General features: G+C 44.5%; 2 protein-coding genes across 10 annotated transcripts in view; one reads left to right on the top strand and one right to left on the bottom strand.

Annotated features, from left to right (window-relative positions):
* The window catches only part of LOC116840401, a 40,674-nt gene that overhangs the window by 10,370 nt on the left and 11,599 nt on the right, over nucleotides 1-18,705 (bottom strand). For 2 of the 8 annotated variants that reach the window (XR_004377349.1, XR_004377351.1), the window contains exon 1: nucleotides 157-303. The exons of 1 other annotated variant lie outside the window; for it this stretch is intronic. The gene's annotated coding sequence lies outside the window, so the exon portion shown is untranslated. Of the gene's footprint in view, nucleotides 1-156; nucleotides 758-3,804; nucleotides 3,953-18,705 lie in introns of those variants that run through there. 5 more of the 8 variants (XR_004377354.1, XR_004377347.1, XR_004377348.1 and 2 more) reach the window with 5 other exon arrangements.
* Nucleotides 2,814-18,705, top strand: part of LOC116840399 (transcription factor Ken 2) — a 47,552-nt gene continuing 31,660 nt past the window's right edge. Inside the window, exons 1-2 of one of the 2 annotated variants that reach the window (XM_032807059.1) lie at nucleotides 2,816-3,995; nucleotides 4,072-4,297. The gene's annotated coding sequence lies outside the window, so the exon portion shown is untranslated. Of the gene's footprint in view, nucleotides 4,298-18,705 lie in introns of both variants that reach the window. The other variant, XM_032807063.1, reaches the window with a different exon arrangement.

Below are 18,705 nucleotides of genomic sequence, written 5' to 3'. Positions count from 1 at the left end.
AGAGAGAGAGAGAGAGAGAGAGAGAGAGAGAGAGAGAGAGAGAGAGAGAGAGAGAGAGAAAGAAGGAGCAAGGGCGTGCGAGCGAGAGAAAGAGGAAAAGTGCCACTCGACGAGAGAGGAACCAATACTACGAGATCCCTTTACAAACGAACTCACAAACTCACAAGGCCTCCTCTCCGGCGCGGGGTATACCGTCGGCAGCTCTCGACAGAGAGAGACGCACTTTTCGGGCCCTCAACCCTTTCTAGACTCGCCCGTAAGCCCACGGGGCCCACCTGGCCTCTTCTTTACCACTACCACCCGCCACCTCCAGCACTACTACTACTATCACCATCGCAATCACCATCGCCACCACTACCGCCGTCGTCGCTGTCGTCGTTGCACTCATTGGATACACGTAGAGTATCGCTGATGTGCCACCACTACCAACGAATCGGTAACCACCACCACCGCCAACACCTCCTGCCGACCGGCCGGCTCTACCTCTCTTCACGCTTACCTAGGACCAGACAGAGAAAGAGAGAGAGCGAGAGAGAGGGAGAGTGACAGCGGGAGAGAGAGAGAAAAAAGAAAGAGAGTGAGAGAGTGAGAAAGAGAGAGTGAGAGAGGGTCTCGGCTTTGCGCAAAAGTTACGACGGAGCAGTGAGACACACCACGGAGACCGGAAGAGACCCTCTCTCCCTGAAGAAGTCCTCCGGCGAGAAGAGTGAGAGAGTGAGAGAGAGAGGAAGAGCGAGTGAGGGAGGAAAAAAGAAGGAGAAATAGAGAGACAGACAGAGAGAGAAAGAGAGAGGGGGAGAGAGAGGAAGAGAAAAAGAAAGAGAGGGAAAGAGGGAGAGAGAGAGAGAGAGAGAGAGAGGGAGAAAGAGAGAAAGAGAGCGAGAGACAGTAAACACGCGCGAAAAACGTACGCCGCTTCCAATCGAGAGTGTCACCGCGTGTGTGCGTGCGGGAGTGCGGTACCGACTATCACGAGGAAACCGACAACATCGTCGAGCATCCTCCTTGCTGTTCGCCGCGTGTTCACATCGCGAAACCACGTGGTCCGCCTAGTCTGTTTCTTCCTTCTTCTATATACATCTCGCAGAAATTCGTCGCTTCGGATCTCCTAAGTTATCTGAAATCGGCGACTTGCTGGCGATGTAAATCTTCTTGACAGCGTGTCATCGCGTTTATCGTCTTCAACGCCTGCGAGTGACTTGTATATAGAACGAGAAAACGATTTGTGACATGTGCTTACTAAACACGTGATTTTACAGGCGCACACGAGTTCTTTAATCGGATACGTCAACGGAAGAAGGATCCTGAAGCGATGTCAGAAGAACCTGCTCCATTTTCACTTTAAACATCAGAATCGGAGTTGTGTGTCAAAATTTCAGTGAGCTCGTGATAGTTGAGGTTTGTTGACGGAAAAGTGGTACGAGGAAGTGAAAAGGTAGCGGAATAAATAAAAGGAGAAGAAGAAGCAGATACGTTAGTAGAAGAGAAAAAGAGAACAAAAGGTAGAGGAGGAAGAGAAAGGTAAAGAAGAGGAAGAACAAGGGGAAGAAGAGAAGAAAGAGGAAACCGTAGAAGAAGAAGAAAGTGAAGAGAAAGAAGTAGATGAAGAAATAGAAGTGAGAGAGAAAAAGAAGAGAAGGTAGAAGAAGAGAAAGAGGAAGGAAAAAAGAAGAAGCTTTAAAGTGGAGACCAGGCTTGCTGCTCGCTCGCCGCTTACGTACCAGCAAGAGCGGGCCGCGTTGTGTAAGAGCTGAAAGTAAAAGTTGAAACTGCCGACTTCAGCTCGCGGGAGCGCGTGCTGCGCGCGCTAAAATCCGATCCTGCCTCCTGTAGGCTGGGCACAGCCGAATATCTCCTGCCTGCCTCTCTCTCTCTCCGTGCCGAATATCTCCTGCCGCTCTTTCACCGGCGACTTCTCGGCCCGCGCGCGCTCTTTCTCTCCCGAAGAAAAGCAAAAAGAGACCGAGTGCGCGCGCGAGTGTGTACGCTTGGATTCGCGTGATCGCGGACGCCACCCTGACGCCCTTGACAAGAAACACCACGGAGGATCTACGTACTCCGGACAAGTCGGAGAGGGCGTGCTAGGGAGAGAGCCAGGAGAGAAGAGAGAAGAGGGACGGCGCTCCGTTCATTGCGTAACGACATTTTCTAGTCTGCTGCTTCGCGAAATACACTCGCGCGCGGTATTTCGCTCGCTCGCTCCTCCGCGCGGAGGTGTTCATCGACGTAAGTGCATATGAGCGAGTTGTTCGCGTCGTGGTGTGGCCGAAAACGCGAGTCGTTAGCACCAGGCTCGCGCCGCGAGCCACGGGCGACAGCGAGAACGAACGATGGAAAGTAATTGGCCCCGCGCGTTTCACTTCGTCCAGCGCGGAACGCGAGTGTTCAAGGTCACCGTCGCTGGTATCCCACCGGTAATCCGTTTCCGGAGTTGCTAGAGAGCGGTCTTCATCATCGCGAGCGGCATCCCGGCAGCACCGTGGAAGGACTCGACGCGTGCGAATTTAACCTGTCTCTCTTTCTCTCTCTTTCTCTCTCTTTCTCTCCGCCGGTTCACGATCGGCAGCGCGCTCGCTTTTACCTCGCCGCCTCGTCCGGGCGCAGAAGTTTCGCAAAAGGGATTACAACACGCAGAAGAGAAAGGAGACAGACGGACGGAAAGGGTGACGCGAAAGGGAAAAGGACGGCGAAGAAAGAGAGGGACAGACCGTGACAGAGAGGGAGAGGAGGAGGAGGAGGAGGACGAGGAGGAGGAGGAAAACGAGAAGGAGGAGGAGGAGGAGGAGGAGGAGGACGAGAGGAACACACCGCGATACAACATCCGTGTGCGGGAAAACCACAGGGGGAGGAGGAGGCGGGAGAAGAATTTCTCGCGCGAAGGACAGGAGAGTCCTCGCGATCGTCGCGTGGTTCGACGACGAGGACGAGGAAGGCGTCGAGCCGGAGAGAAGCCGAGAGGGCTCGCTCTCTCGAAACGAGGAGAAAGAGGCGGAGAGCAGACCGCGGTAGTGAAGGACGTGTTTGAAAGACGATCCGGATGTGGCGAGATCCATTCGCTTTCCGTTCTCCTGTTCGCTCGTCGATCATCACCGAGCGCCGACGTCGGACCGTCCGACGCTAAACTCGCGGAGGTGTCATCGTCAACGACGTCGTCTCCGATCAGCTGCGGGATTTGACAATCCACCTCATAGACACTGGGAGCCACGGGGAAACCGCGAGAACCACACAGCGCCACGTTCGGGGACACGCGGCCGAGTGGAATTAAAAGTGCGTTTAAAAAGGTTAGCGGGATAAAAAAGGCGCGCGCGCGCGCGCACTCGAAAGGATAAGAGAAAGGAATAGGAGCCACCTCTGAGTCCTTGAGAGTACTCAACGGGTAAAAGTGCCGCGCGCAGAGCCAGCCGGTTGACCCTGGGCAGTCAACGGAGCAGATCCCGCTGGAAAAAAGTTCTCCACGTCGTCGTCGTCGTCGTCGTCGCCGTCGTCAACATCGTCAACAGCGTCACTCTTCAAAGTTATCGTCGTTGTCACGTCGCGAAACTCACGAGACGACGTCCGGTTCGAGTCGTCTCTTTCTCTGCCGCGCTCGGTCCACGCTTGAAGTTTTAGGCGATCTAAATCGCCTAAATCGCCGAGGACGCGCGTCGTGCCTAGTGCGTCGTGGGTGCGTGCGTGCGTGCGTGCGTGCGTGCGTGCGTGCGTGCGTGAGGCGGAACCACGTGTGTGACGTCGCGCGGGACGCGCGATCGGAAGCGCGGCGGGACCAGGACGCGATTGTGAGCAGGATCGGGAAAAACAGCTGACCGCGAACAACGACGTCCTCGACGGAGAGAGTCAACCAAGTCCTCCTCTCCCGGCGACCTTGCCTGACTGGCCCCCGCGAGAGAGATTTGCGTTCAGTTCCGCCGTGCGAGACCAGGTGCAACTGCGCGAAGAACCGCGTCCACCGTTGTGAAGTGGTACGAAGTGCCGGCGCCGGTATAACAACGTCGACGGTACGAGTTCCGCGAGCGGTCACGTTCGTTTCCCCCGTTCGACGTTGCTGCTACTGATCTGTTTTTCTCGTGCCAGTGGTGATCCATGCCGCGGAATATCAATGTACGTCACGTGCCCGCGTCCACGTCTTCGTCGCCGTTGTCACGGGATCTTGGGTCGTCGTCGTCGGCTCGCGCAGGGGATGCCACCTCGTGACTCCACGAGAGAATCCTGAGGGATATATTTATCGTGCCGCATCTCGCACACCCTGGACACCGCCGATCACGTCGGACAGCGCGGGCAGCGTTAGAAAAAGCGCAAGGTGAGAGAAATAAGCGCGAGAGCGCGAGCGTCTTGGCGATAGCTTAACAGGTGTAATGCCGATTCGGTTATATAACGCGCTTCCTCCTTGGAAGTCTATTTTTATTGCGGAGAGATCGCGGAACGCCGTCAGCTGATGCGCTTTTTACTCTCTCGTAAATTAAGCGATCGACTGCTTGCTGAAAAATTCATCGCGAAAGATGATTTCAATATTGATGTTGCCCAACCGAGCGGTTCGCGTCAAATTGCGCTACGCGTAATTGCGATGTAGGGTTAATTCTACTGCGATATTATGAGTTGAATATGTATCCAGATGGACAGCTGCACGATCGCGGGCAAGAAGGTTGTCCGTAATTTTTGAGGCGTGTTTGTGAATTTGTCTGTCTTGCCCAATGACAGCGTTCTCCCTTTGGACAAGACGGATAGTCTTGTCTACAAAATCGACCCAAAAAGCATGGGCAACCTTTTTGTCTGCGGACATACGTCAATTTGGCACGCTGGGACATGTCCTCCTGAAGCGCATAGATCAATATACAGTGTATAGCTGTGCAAATGTAGCTGTGCAAATGTAGAATATATATAAATATATGTAAATATAGAGAGTAAATATAAAGAGAACAAATTAAAATAAAGGAAAGAAAAAATAGATAAAATATATACATATACGTGTATATGAAAAAATAAATAAAAACATATTATATATAAGAAAAAGAAAAATAAAAAATGGGGAAAAAGACTGAGAGAGACTGTGGTAGAAGATGAAAGTTTGCTATGTAAATAAAATACACAATAGTACATACCGCGCGTGTGTTTTGTTTTTGGTAAATGTAAAAAATAATGTTGTTACTATGATTATAATAGCGGACATGTAGTGTTCTGGTGCTTTAAATAAGCCGTTCCGCTGTCGCTGATGCATAATGTTTTGACAGTACATTAACAGAGAGAAAGAAAGGGGGATAATTAAATGGGATTAAGGGGAGCGATCAGAGAGAAATTGTACGCCATGATGTTAGCCCGTTAGCCGGTTCCGCCTCGATCTTGTTATTATCGCACAAGCGTACGATATTTTGTTAGCGAGTCGGCTCACGCGTGTGACAGTTCGGCACGCATGAGTGGGGTTAGAGATGATCGATGATGTAATGTGGACACAAGCGTTGGGAAATATTTACGGTCACTTTTACACGAACATGATAGGATAAAAGTGAAGAGAGATACAGATATCGATTCACGACGAGGATCGACACCAGTCGCGCGAGGACACGATATCAGGCGGTCACGAATCCTTGATGCGACTCTCCAATGCCTCTCGATAGCCACGTGTGTTGGCTTTTCCGGTATTCGTATTCGTATTCGATCGACGTGGTAGACGAATTAGTGTTCCTCAAGTTACAGCCAGGACATCGTCCGCCATTTGTAGGGAAGAGATGAGTGAGTGAGTGAGTGAGTGAGAGAGAAGCTGCAACGTGCGTCGTCATGTTAGAGCTTCTCTCTCACTCCTCTACTAGAATTTTTCTCTTAGTCTCACTCACGTCACCCCTAAAAATAACAGACAGGATGCAGACCAATTAGGAATCATCATGCCTTGTCCTAATTCCGGCTAGAGGAACGCCAGCCGACATCTTCGACGGCTCGGCCGAATCGCTGAGATTTGTATCGATCAGCGTCCGCGAAACGGTGAAACTGCGTTACCGATAATGAGGCAATTGTCTCGGCGGTGAGAACTGACATTCCGCGCGATTGGACGCAGGAGGCGGTGTAAATTAATGTGGCGACGTAATTGGTCGCAAAAACGACGGCGAGGCCTAACGTGCCTGTCGAGAGACAGGTAGATGGATTGCGGCGTGGCCGCGCTGACAATGGGAAAATATGATCGCGCGGGGCTACGGAACAAATGACACAGTTATTGGTCTCTTAAAAAACTGTCCTCGTTTTCGTTCGAGAGAGAAAGAAAGAGAGAGAGAGAGAGAGAGAGAGAGAGAGAGAGAGAGAGAGAGAGACAGAGAAAGAGAGAAAAAGACAGAGAGAAAAAGACAGAGAAAGAGAGAGAGAGAGCGCTAAACGATATGAACACTAAACAATAACCACGCTTGCAAGGCGGCGAAGTGCGAATCTTCGCGTTGTATGTCGCGTGGATATTCGCTGCGTCGTGAATTGCTAATGCGATATCCCACGGGGAAATGCATTGTTCGCGCGGCCGGGCAAATATAATGAGCCTGCAATCGTAGAAATGGCTTTTCACTCGCGCGCAACTCGGCGCGCACTACGGTGAGAAACGCGGTTATTGTTGGTGTCGATTGTACGCGCCGGAACCTTGCCTCGCAGAAAGTTTCCGCTCTAATCTTAGATTTATACACTGAAAAAAGGGATAGTAGAGGAGATTTACTAAAATCGTACTGGTCCTCTAAATCGCACACACCTCAAATTACCAAGTACTAGCACTACACTATTTGGTAATTGTGTGTGTGACCAAATTATTTAACTTCAATTATGTGGTTATGTTATAAGTTATAATTTTTTACCCATATAATTTTTTAACCATATTATTTGGTTATAATTATTATTTGTCAGCAATTATCAAACCATTTAATTTATTAGTTCAATTGCATGAAGAGTTCGTTTCACTAATTATTTCGTAATTATTACGAAAATAATTGTATGCATAAACTGTTACCTCAAATTTGATGCTAACTACCAAACACTGCACTGAAACGCTCAACCAAATTTGCATTTGTTACCTATTAAAAGGTGCTTTTCTTTCTCTCTCTCTCTCTCTTTTTCTTATGTGCTGGTGGTTCAGCAAGGTAAAAATTTTGACATTTGGCAGCTACTTGGGATGTCGCCTCGGGAAAGCGGTAAAAACAAGAAGCGCGCGCGCGAAATCGCGTCTCGCGGCGACGCGAACGAGAAGTACACTTAATATCATACGCCGGGGAACGCGGCGGCTATAAACTCTCTCGTGAGAAGGCAGGAAGGCAGGAAAACTTCTTCTGTGCATAATAATTCAAGTTCAGCGGCGCACCATGGTCGGCAGTATGGATGGCTGTTGTGTAACCGTTTTTAAAGAAAAGAAAAAGAAAAGAATTACACCGAAGAGCCGCTCCTCGCGTTCGCGCGAGTCCAATGTGGTCATCAATGGCGCGGAATGACGAATCGGAAAGAAAAAGCGATCTCCAGTCAAGGTCGCGTATCGAAAGGTGCCTTTGCGCGTTCGCCATTTCGTATTCATCTTGTCATTATCTCTCTTGGACGAGAGCTCGCACGGCGCGTTCTCTTACATAGTCCACACGGACTGCATAGAGTGTGCATCGACGCGTATACATCGCGTGAATGCAACAAAAGTCACGACCGGGCCCCGAAAGGTGAACGAGTCGAAATTCCGGGTTTCCACCACTTTTTTTACGAATCACATCACGCTCGCCGCTCTTTTCTGGACACAGCGCAAAAAAATAAGTCGCGGCTTGAGAAAGCTTATTTGGTAAGCGACAGTTGATGCAAATATTCTGCTTTTTTTATCAATATGCGCAGAGTGCACAAGATTTTTTCTCCTTGTGTTGACTCGATACTAATGTTATTTTCGAGGAGAAGAGGTAGCGATAGCTCGCATATTTATCCGTGCAATTTTTTCCCGCAGCTTGGATTATTGTTGACAATCTTAACATCTCACTCGATTCACTTTACATTCCATTTATTTAATTATGTTGTTTGACGGCTCCTATATACGGTCTCATCTTCCTCTTAATTCGTTTGTATCTGAACTTCAAGAGTTTAGATACATAATTTCGTTCATTTATTTAATGTCTTTATCACTCTTCGAATTCTTTGCACTTTGAAGGCGCCGCCATGTAAAATTTCTCATGAAACCCGTGAAACGCCACGATGACGCTTTTCCGATAAAGTCAGTTACTAAAAGTAGCGTTAGCTAGTTTAGATTAAGATTTAACATTCGAAAGGCGCCGCCGCAACATTTCACGAGTTTGATAAGAAATCTCAGATGGCGCCGCTACGGCGCCCTTGTTGAAGCGCCAAGAGTTAATATCATTTTATGTAGCGCAAGGCCGATGAAAAGCTTGTGAAAGTGACATCTGTCTTTCTGAACTGAAAAGGCAGAAATCACTCGAAGAGAATCGGAGACTCGGAGGCTTCTCCGACGAACAATCTCCGATAAGCTTCTCCTGATGTCGCAACCGATAATACCTGTTTACAGGCACTCAAATGTAAATCGCAAATGAGTTTCCTCACGTTAATTAGCGATAGCCTGTTACATTGTCGTTTCGCACGACGTCCACGCGAATAAATTTGGCCGCGTCAACCGTCCGATTCAGCTGAAGCCACGCGTATCTCAGGACTTAACGCGCAACGGAGATTTACGATCAAATCGTTTAACGCACAACCGCAAACATTTGACGATCGTTACACGCGCGCGCGCGCGCGGCTCCAAATACATTCCGCTGTCACTCTCCTTGAATTCCGTCGAAGCGACTTCGCGGAGGTGCTCGAGTCTTGACGTGCAATTACCACGTTACGCGGCCATGAAAAGGAATCAGCGAGAGAAGCTGCTCGTCTGTAGTTGAGCGAGAATGATCGGCGATTAATACCAATTTCCGCTGATATACGTTTTTAATTGAACGGATATCCGGGAAAGCACAACAACAGATTGCTGTTTGAACTTCCGGGAGCAAAATTTTGCGAAAATAAGCGAAAAAAGTGGAACGAGCATCAAGCAATGTTGGATATTAATCGATTGAAGATTTCTTTGACTGAAATAATCAGATAATCAGCAATAAAAATTGACCAGCCGTTATGTAGAAAGTCGCAAATAATTTCATCGATTTATAGAATTCATTATGAATCGAACTTGGATGTGACTGATTACACGCTGATTAACGATCAATTTCATCAAATGATTAAATTATTCATGATTACATTTATGACCATTGATATTCGAGATTTGCCGATTGTTTTAATCAAAGAAAATTTTAATTAGAAATTTTTTAGTTGTAATCGATTAATGCCTGATGCTGCCATCCCGAGTCCGAGTGAATTTTTGCTCACTGCAGAGTGAATTCTCTACGTCTGAATCGTCGAGTGAATATTCTCAGTCAAAATTGAAGAGTGAATTCGATGTGTCCCACTGACACAGAAGAACATATTCATTTGAATCAATCAAAACATATTCGCTCATATGAAGTCAGCATTCGCACTAAGTTTTAATGAAACATTCACTCTCGTGATTTCGAGCGACGATATTTTTACTATCGCGTTTCCAATAGTGACAATATTGCCATTTTTCACTCTACTTGAAGAAATTTTAAAAGTACTCTCAAAGTTTCTTGGAGTAAAATTTTACTCGAGAAGTCACTCGAATTTCCCACTCTGACAAATAAACTTACCCAAAATTTGCACTCCGATTTCTTTCTAATTTGGCACAAATGTAGAAGTACAAAAGATATTTTTTTATTTTGGCCTACTTTGAGTTTCACGGGCGTTTTTAGCTTTTTAATGTTCTCACTCCTATCATTAACAAGTGTAATTAAAAAATGTATAAGAAATAAAATTGAATATAGATATAGGCATTTTTACTGATTATGAGTATGAAATCAAATGTGTAAAATTATTCGTATAAATAATAAAATGTTTAAACAATACATATTTAAACATGTAAAAAGTTGAAAAAAATTATACAAATAATTTCTCGGTTTGGCCGAGATTCGAATCATTTTTGACGAATTTAGCACAGATTTGAAATATTTCGGTTGAAATCTCGGTTGAAGAAATTTAGAATGGTTTGTGTCTCAGCTATATCGATTTTGTTAAAATTATTTAACTATATTTTGTATTCAATTTTATTTCTTATACATTTTTATTGTACTTGTTGATGATAGGAGTGAGAACATTAAAGCTATAAACTGCCCGTGAAACTCAAAGTAGGCCAAAATGAAAAAATATGACCTAAATATTTTTTGTACTTCTACATTTGTACCAAATTAAAAAGAAATCGAAGTTTACCTATTGGGTAGGTTTACTTGTGAGTAATCGAGTGACTGTTTTCACTTCAAATTGAAGAGTGAGTTTGATATGCACTCGTTTGCGAGACGGTTTGAACGTATTTTCTCCGATGAAGTTAGGAGCGCCTCAAATGCGAGCGATTGAGCTACTGCCTACGGTTTTGCGTGACAATCACTTGTGACAGGAGCCGAAGTGACAGTGCATGGTGTAAATAATGGCTCTTCATTATACTCTTATCTGATAGATAAAAATATAATAAAGATGCTTGCGTTTTTCCTGTGTCCTTCGTTGCAGTTATGTATTGTCACTTCGGCTCCTGTCTTAATGGGTTATCGCGCGAACTTATGAGTGGCTCGCAGTCGTGAGCGTTTCTAACTTCATCAGAAGAAAAGCGTTCGCACCGTTTCACACATGAATGTACCCTCCACCATCACATATTCACTGTGATCGATTGAAACGTTCGCTCGCATGAAATCAGAATCCACTCTAAGCTTGAGCGAAACATTCACTCTTGCGATTTCGAGCGGCAATATTTTCACTATCGCTTCGACAGAATTTTCGCTGGCTTCGAGTGAGATCCAAGAAATTCAGAGAGTATATATTGAGATAGCAGCGACGTCTAATTAGTCGTCCTCTCTGTTTAATCAACGTACGTAGTGACAATTGACGTTGAGATCTTACACAATCTGACAGCGTTGCTGTTGTTGTCTCTAAGGTGTGGTAAATTTCCATCAGGTTGTGTTTCATAGCTCCGACACATGCACATTCGGCGCTCGCGCTCTTTCCCCGCTTCCAATTACCGAACGATCAACAGCAAGGCGAAAGCGATTTGCGGGATTAGCGCAATTAATTAATGAGATAGCGGGCAATTTTGTAATCTGCGATATTATCCGTCGAACACGATCGCGCGCGCATCTGATACGACAGCGATATCAATCAATCGATATCTGGCGGAGCAAATTGGAGTGAATCGCGATGGTGAATCACATCCAATTCGCGTTACATAAACTAACCATAGACTGACCTTAAGTCGTTTCCGTTAATTACGGGCAACCTGTCGCTCTGGCAGCCATTTAATCGCCGATTAACAGCCGCCGTTAATTTTTTGCGAAAGCAGTGCTCCTCGCATTGATTGGGCTCGCTAATGAACCGAAAAACTGCTGAAACACGCGGAGTTATCGCTCTATCGAAACGCTCATCAATAGCTGTATTGAGAGTGCGATTATCGCGGCTCGATGTCATTAATGTGGATATTGCGAGATAACCGCAATCGAGATATCCGACGCACTAAGTGCGCCGGTTGGATATTCGTAAGCTCGTTAGATCGATCTCATGCCGGGCATTATCGGCTTCCGTGTTGTCAAAACAAAGATGCACTCAATACACACTCGATCTCTTTCTCCAGATAGTCGCAACTAAAATCGTAATCGAGTCACTTGTCAAGTTGCACACGTGCGATTCACACACCTCACACACAGTGAAACAATATTAGAAGTCGGCACGAAAACCTGACTGATTAAGAATTATGTGATAATCACATATCTCTTTTTATTATTCATCGTCCCTACAGTTGTGTATAGTTACAATTGCATAATTTTGTTCTCCGTTTTTATTTGACAAACATGACAAATTTTTCACAATTAATTAATGGGGAACTGAACACAGAACACAATATTCCAGATAGATTTTTATGATCATCATAATGTAAAACAATCAATAATGGAAACTCTACAATGTTTTTTAAATTACACTTATGTTAGACAAATGTACTATGTTGAATTAATCATTTTTATTTATTCATTTATGTATTATTGCATACTGTAAAAGTTACACTCACAGATTCTTATATCACATTTTATATGATATATTATTTTGAGCGAGTTTTGATAATTTTTTTTGCACTTCTATCTCGTTACTCTGTATAATAAATTACTGTCGTGTGGATTATAAGGGAGGAACCCTTAAAGATCAACTAACAAAGTTGCTGCCAAGTCCACACGCATCTGTCTATCTGGGACGTTTCTTCGCGAAATGCCAACAAATCTGGTTATACGCAGTTATACTCGAAGATGTATACTCACCATGCGGTCACGAAATCAGTCGCTGGTAATCTGCATTATCGGCGGTTTACGTCTGAGCGAGACAATGCACTTTTCTTCGCGCTTCGCACCCGAGCATTTTCACCTTCCACGGTTCGGCCGTTCCCTTCTCAGACGCTTCGTCTTCGTGCGCGCGATAAGACGCTTATTAAGAGGCCGTGCTAAGTCCGGATTGGCCGAACCGCGCGGTTAAATGAAGTTGCAATTAAGAGAGCTAAAAGCTGCGCGGCCGACTATATGCCTTCTCAAGGCCTCGGGCTTCGCCGGAGCGTACTTCCGCTTCTGATTAGCTTCCTCTTTTCCCACATCGTCCTCGCCGGGCTCTCTCTCCCTCTCTCCTCTATGCCCTTCTCGCGTCCTCCTCCTACCGCGCCTCCTTTCTCTTCCCATCGTCCTTTTCCTCCTGCTTTTTTTTTCTCCTCTCTCTCTCTCTCTTTCTCTCTCTCTCCCCGTGTTTCCCCTTCACATCTCTCCTCGCGGTCTTTCTTTATCTGCCGTCTGCCTTATCTCGCACCGTGGGAATCCGCGCGTGCGATTCGCGCCGCGCGCGAGAGGAAGTTCTTATTCCCCGTTCTCGCACTCCCTGCTTCTCTCTTTTCGCGTCCTCGCGATCGATACGAGCGACCACGCTCGTTTTGTCCGACTGCGGATCCACTTGTTGATACCGCCGGGACGTTCGTAAGGTCAATATCACGCGAACGCGCCTCGACCGTCGTGTCGATCTGTTTTTGAGAAGTCATCGAAAAATGCGGATAACTGATTAGTCACTCGGAATTGTAACGTCTAATCATTGCAAGACAAGTATTAGGCGCTTAAGGGGATTTAAACGCCGCCGTGGAAGATAACCGCCAAGTGTACAACAATTATGAGGACTCGTTGGAGTGATAATTGGCAGATAATATCTATATGATGCACGAGTATGTCTTCCAAAGTGAACCAATCAGGCTAACAGCCGTAAAAAAACTTTCGTGTATGCTGCGCGCGATTGTTACGCATTTCTGCTTTTCTTTTTCTTCTTTTTATCTACCTTTCCGTTAATCCATCTGATCAGTCGTTGAAGAAAGAGAACTTTCAGGTTACACGGAAACGCCTTAAGATTTCTCGAAATTTCTCAACGAACGACCAACAGAGCTAACTGATAATGTATAACAATCGAATGCCCACATGATATCACACATATCATTCCCCGCACCCTACACGGGCGTGGTTACGACGTGACGTCGTAGATACGAAGGACGATATTTTATCTGGATATGCTCTAGGTCGATGGGGAATATATTCGACTCAGCGACACATAACGCGGTTTGCACACTGAAAAAAAATATTAAAAAATTAACAAATAATTATATTAGATGGATACTATTAACATGTTTACTAAAATAAAAATTCCCTTCACTTGAACCGAGTATTGTTCATTCACTTTGTCTTCACAAATGCTGGACTAACTCTGGATTAACTCTGACTTGAGAAATTCTAGATTAGATTAGATCAGATTAGGCCTTTTGTAAGGTAAAGGACAAATCCCCACATATGTATTAATTTTACATACATATTAACAAATTATGTCATTAACCAATATCACGGTGATGCAGATGAGGCTTTTTCCCAAGAAAATATTCAGAAGCCGTATTCTCGCATACGATATTTCGATGAAAAGCTACAATATATGTAACATAAACTATAGCTTTTCATCGTATTTCATTATATTTAAAAATATCGTATCGATATTTTTCTAGAATAAAGTCGCAGAGTCTTTAGTTAGGAATTGAAGTATCAGAAGTGAAGGTGTCGCGCGAGTTCGTTAGAGCACCGAAGAACCTGACGCGCGACTTCTTCGACTTTTTCAGCGAGGTTTTTCTGAACGTTTCACGTCGATCTGCGAGATTCCGACACCCAAGGAGCGAGAACAGGCAGGGTCTCCGATTGCGTTCGTAGCCGCGAATGCCTCCGGCGTTGCGATCGAGAAGGATGCCGTTATCGTTCGCCTGAGAACGCGGTGAGAGGCTGATTCCGCACTATTATCCGTAACTCGTCCGAAAACTCGCACTACAGCACGTTGTCAGAAACTTGCCGGTCGGTAACCACAAGGGAAGAGGTGAAACGACCGGCCCATTATGCCATCGTCGCGTGTAATAACAAAATTAGCCATGAAAATCGATGTGCGAAGCGCGCGGGCAAACGCGGATGGTCATCGTTATGCATTTGTCGGCGCATTGAAGGGAATTTAATTGGGCGGGCCCTCGTGCAGCATCCATTATCGTTATGTCGAGATTTATCGGCCGACGATGCGACATGTGCCAATGTGAAATAAAGCAACAGATTTCTCACGCGTAGGGGAGGCTAGGACTATGTGGTTTCAGAAGTAAGTTGCTCATGTGCTTTCTTTGGTATTTATCTTGAGAAAAATAGTGGCTTAGATCGCGACATCGTCCTCTTAGAACATAAATACTTTTCCCTGGATTTTATTAAATTCAGGATAATATTACAACTAAAAAATAGAAAACATTGATTTGATAATAGCAAAGTAAATTTTCGAGTCTCTTGAAATTTTGTATTAATATTCTTTATCTGTTCAATATTCTCTTGACAATATAAAATTAAGCGATTTGATAGCTAGAATGAAATTTCTTGCAAGTATATGATATACTGTTTCTGGTAATAAATGCAATTTTCATTCATAAAATTATTAAAATAGAGTATATGGGCGGTTGAGGTAAGTTGGTCCATAATTAAGGACTGGCAGGAGTGCTGTGGAAACCTCTCGTGCTGACTCTGGAACTATTAATCAAGATATTTTATACGTAGCCTTCCTATCCTGTGCTACTGAGTAACTGAACCTGGTACCAACGCAAGATGGCTCTGTTGCTACATATATTTTGGTTATTACAAAAAATAAAATATACGGTTAACAGGGTCATGGCGGGTATTAATATATAAACATAGTTATAAAACATAGTTTAATATATAAACATAGTTATAAAACATAGTTATATATAAACATACCTCCATCATGTTTATACTGTCAATCACAACAATTAGTTGTCTAAGAAAGTGTAACTTCGAAATTCTAAAATATAGGCCATCTAGCTCCAATCTCCTTTATTCTTTTAATTTCTTAGACTAAAATCTCAATTAAAACGAGCGAAAATTCACTCGAAATGATAATACATATGCAATATAATCACTACTCGATGATTCACAATGAAATATTTACTTTGTATGAGAAAAAAACTAACATTCGAAGGATTTAGCTTCCAGTGAAACTGCACTTCAAGAAATTTAGCAAGTTTCAAAATTTCTTAGAGTAGAATCTCACTCGAGAGTGAAAAGTATTTTCATTGGGAGCGGTAATGAAAATACTGCTAGAAATCGCTAGAGTGAAGTTTAAAGTACTGATTCTGACTCAACATGAGCGGTTGTTGCAATCAATTGGAGTGATTATGTTCCCGTGTGTGACGCTAGAAGATTCATTTTCCAATTCCGACTGAAAATATTCAAGAAAAATATATTCAGGGAGAACTGACTCTATTTCAGTGAAAAAGCACTTCAATTCGAGTGACTCTGCAGTCACTCTGCTTTTCGAGCGAAACTTCATCCCAAGAAATTCAGAGAGTCAACAATTATGTGATCCCGTTGACAGAAAAAATATATCAGATTCGAGTTTCTAGTTACTGCGAATGAAAGCCCTGATACGTATGGACGATATGTACACAGTCATCTCCAGCAGCTGGGCGATCGAACCGCAGCTTAGCAAAGCGATAAATTGTGTTTGCATCGAAAATATTTGTCCCCTTTTCGCTTCGCTCAGAATGCACAGGAGTTAATGGCGACGGAAGAGCAAAAAAATCGCGCGTTAACGGGTTGACGGGCCCTCACGGTCGTGTCAATAATTCACGGTGCAGTGATTAAGACTCGGAATTCGCAGCGTTCCGCTCGCGCCCACCGAACGGCTGCATCAGCTTGCGAAAAGCGTGACTTTAACGATTTAGGACGTTAAGCGAAAATGTTTCACTCGCCGCGTATACTTTCACCTGAGCCGAGTCGTGCCGAATTGGCAGGTACGATTACGACGGCCGCTGAAATTTCCGTCGATTGTACGAAATACGGTTGTTCGTGTTGCGCGCCTAAATATCATGTCTTGAATGAGCGCGGTGCGCAATCGCGCGATTACGCTTCTCGTCACCTTTACGAAGAAAGTTGCGTACTCCAATTTGAACTCGCGCCTACCGCGTCTGCCACGAGCATGTTGCAACCTTGAGAGTTTGGCTCTCCCGAGACACTCGTAAATTTCTTCTACCTATGTTGCTTCGAGAGCAGCCAGCTAGTCGTTTATCATGCATTACCCTTCGAGCACACCGCTCGAAGCCTCAAACGGCTTAACCGACTAATGCGTGCCAATAAATTCCCAATTGTTTGCTCGTACAGAACAAATTGGTTCCACGGTTCCTTAGCGGTAGTTACCGTGGCAGTTACCAATGGCAATTACCAGCAGTTTTCACCTGTGGTGGAAACTGTAGTTTTCACCTGTGCTCTCACAAGTCAATACCCGATTGATCCCTCTTCTTTTCCGTAAATGCTTTCGAGGTCTAGAAATATCGTGATGTAACATTTTAAATATATCGTGTCTCTGCTCACTCACGTTTCATCACACCGCTAAGTTGCTTGGAACGTGTAAGTTGGAGTCAAAGTTGCCTCCAATTCTTTTCTCTTTTACTGTACATATTAGTGAGGTTTAAATAATAATACAAATTAATTAAAAAGATCAAACATTAATAATGAAAATAAATTAAAATTAGCTAAGATCTAGCGTACATAATTATATACATTCACTTTGGGTCCTCTTCAAATTTGTTATATAGACAAAGAAATTATTTTATTCATATAATACTATTGATATCCATCCCGAAATTTTGGTCCTACTTTCGATCTCAATGTTCCATTTATAGTCTGTTTTGACGCTCTGAAGCTTATATTAATCCTTTTTTATTCTATTTGACTTAGCTTTGCCAAGAGGTTCTTTTTAGAACATACGAGTGATATTTTGTGTGTTTTCTGCCATTTAGAGGCGCTAAGTAAGACTTCAGTTTCCATGTGTATTAAACATACACTGACCCTTCAGAATATACAGATGTTAGAAAGTTCAAGCTGAAAGTAGGGCTACAATTACGACTCGGGATCTCCTAGATGAAGCTATATTCTTCGTTCTAATCCGTGAAACCTTGATATTCTAACCAAGAAGAAACCATATGGCGATCGTGTGTAGAGCAGAATCGTTGATGCTCGAAATTGGGTAAAGTTTTTCACCAGAAAAAGTAAGCAAACTTTTTTCCTCAGTTTTTTTATCAACATCACCTTAAAATACAAGGTTGATGATGCTTTTATGTCCATTATGGTTACAAGATTTATTAAGTTCTGTAGAATACACGTGCAAATATGAATGCAGATAATTACATTCAAAAAATCGTACTTTTCAACGGCCAATTTTATTTGCATCACAAAATTCAAGAGTGTATATTAAGATTGTTTTATGAAAAAAAACATTTTACTCGAGCGGGATTGATGCTCGAGCCTTAAATAGTTAACAACAGAAATAATGAAATGATCAAAAGAACAAAATCTTAATCCACCTGTTGCGTACGAGCGCAAGAAATAGTTTTCGATGCAGTAACGGATGCACATTCAATTAAACATCGCGAACTAGACTGCCACGTGAGGGAAGACTCGCGTATCATAATCTCTATTACGCTCTACAGCCAGAAGATCACAGGATCCTGGAGAGATCCGCGTGACTCCATTTCTATGATCAGGGTCGAGTAACCTGATGCACCGCTTGGCCCTTTGATATGACCCAAGAATTAAACACGGAACCCAGAGCATGTATTTAGTTCCTCTTACGAGAACAGCCACGTCTCATCGGCATTCTGCAACTGTTAATCGATTGTTTCCACAGAGAAAAATCAAGAAAAAGAAAAAGTAATACAGTCGCGTGTACGTTGAAAACGCGAGGGAATCGTAATTTCTGTACGCGCATTCCACGTAGACGTAATGCTACACGGACGAAAAACCTCGCCACCGGAATATTGCACAATTCCGCAGCTTCGCGCGGCTGAATCCGAGCCTGGCGTTCCACGCGCGCGGTCTCCCCGTCGCGACGGCCCCGGCGCAGGTCGTAACAGAAAATTATCGTAAAGTCGGGCGGAATCGCATGACGAGAGAGCGCTCTCGCGCCCACGCGGCGTTTGACGAAGGAGAGAGAGAGAGAGAGAGAAGGCGAGAGAGAGAGAGGGGGGAGAGAGAGAGAGAG

Source organism: Odontomachus brunneus, unplaced genomic scaffold (assembly GCF_010583005.1).
Source record: "Odontomachus brunneus isolate Ranch 3 - 2012 unplaced genomic scaffold, Obru_v1 Obru_scaffold_009, whole genome shotgun sequence".
Lineage (NCBI taxonomy): Eukaryota > Metazoa > Arthropoda > Insecta > Hymenoptera > Formicidae > Odontomachus > Odontomachus brunneus.
Note: the sequence above shows the minus strand (reverse complement) of the source record. Positions and strands in the feature narration are given on the sequence as shown.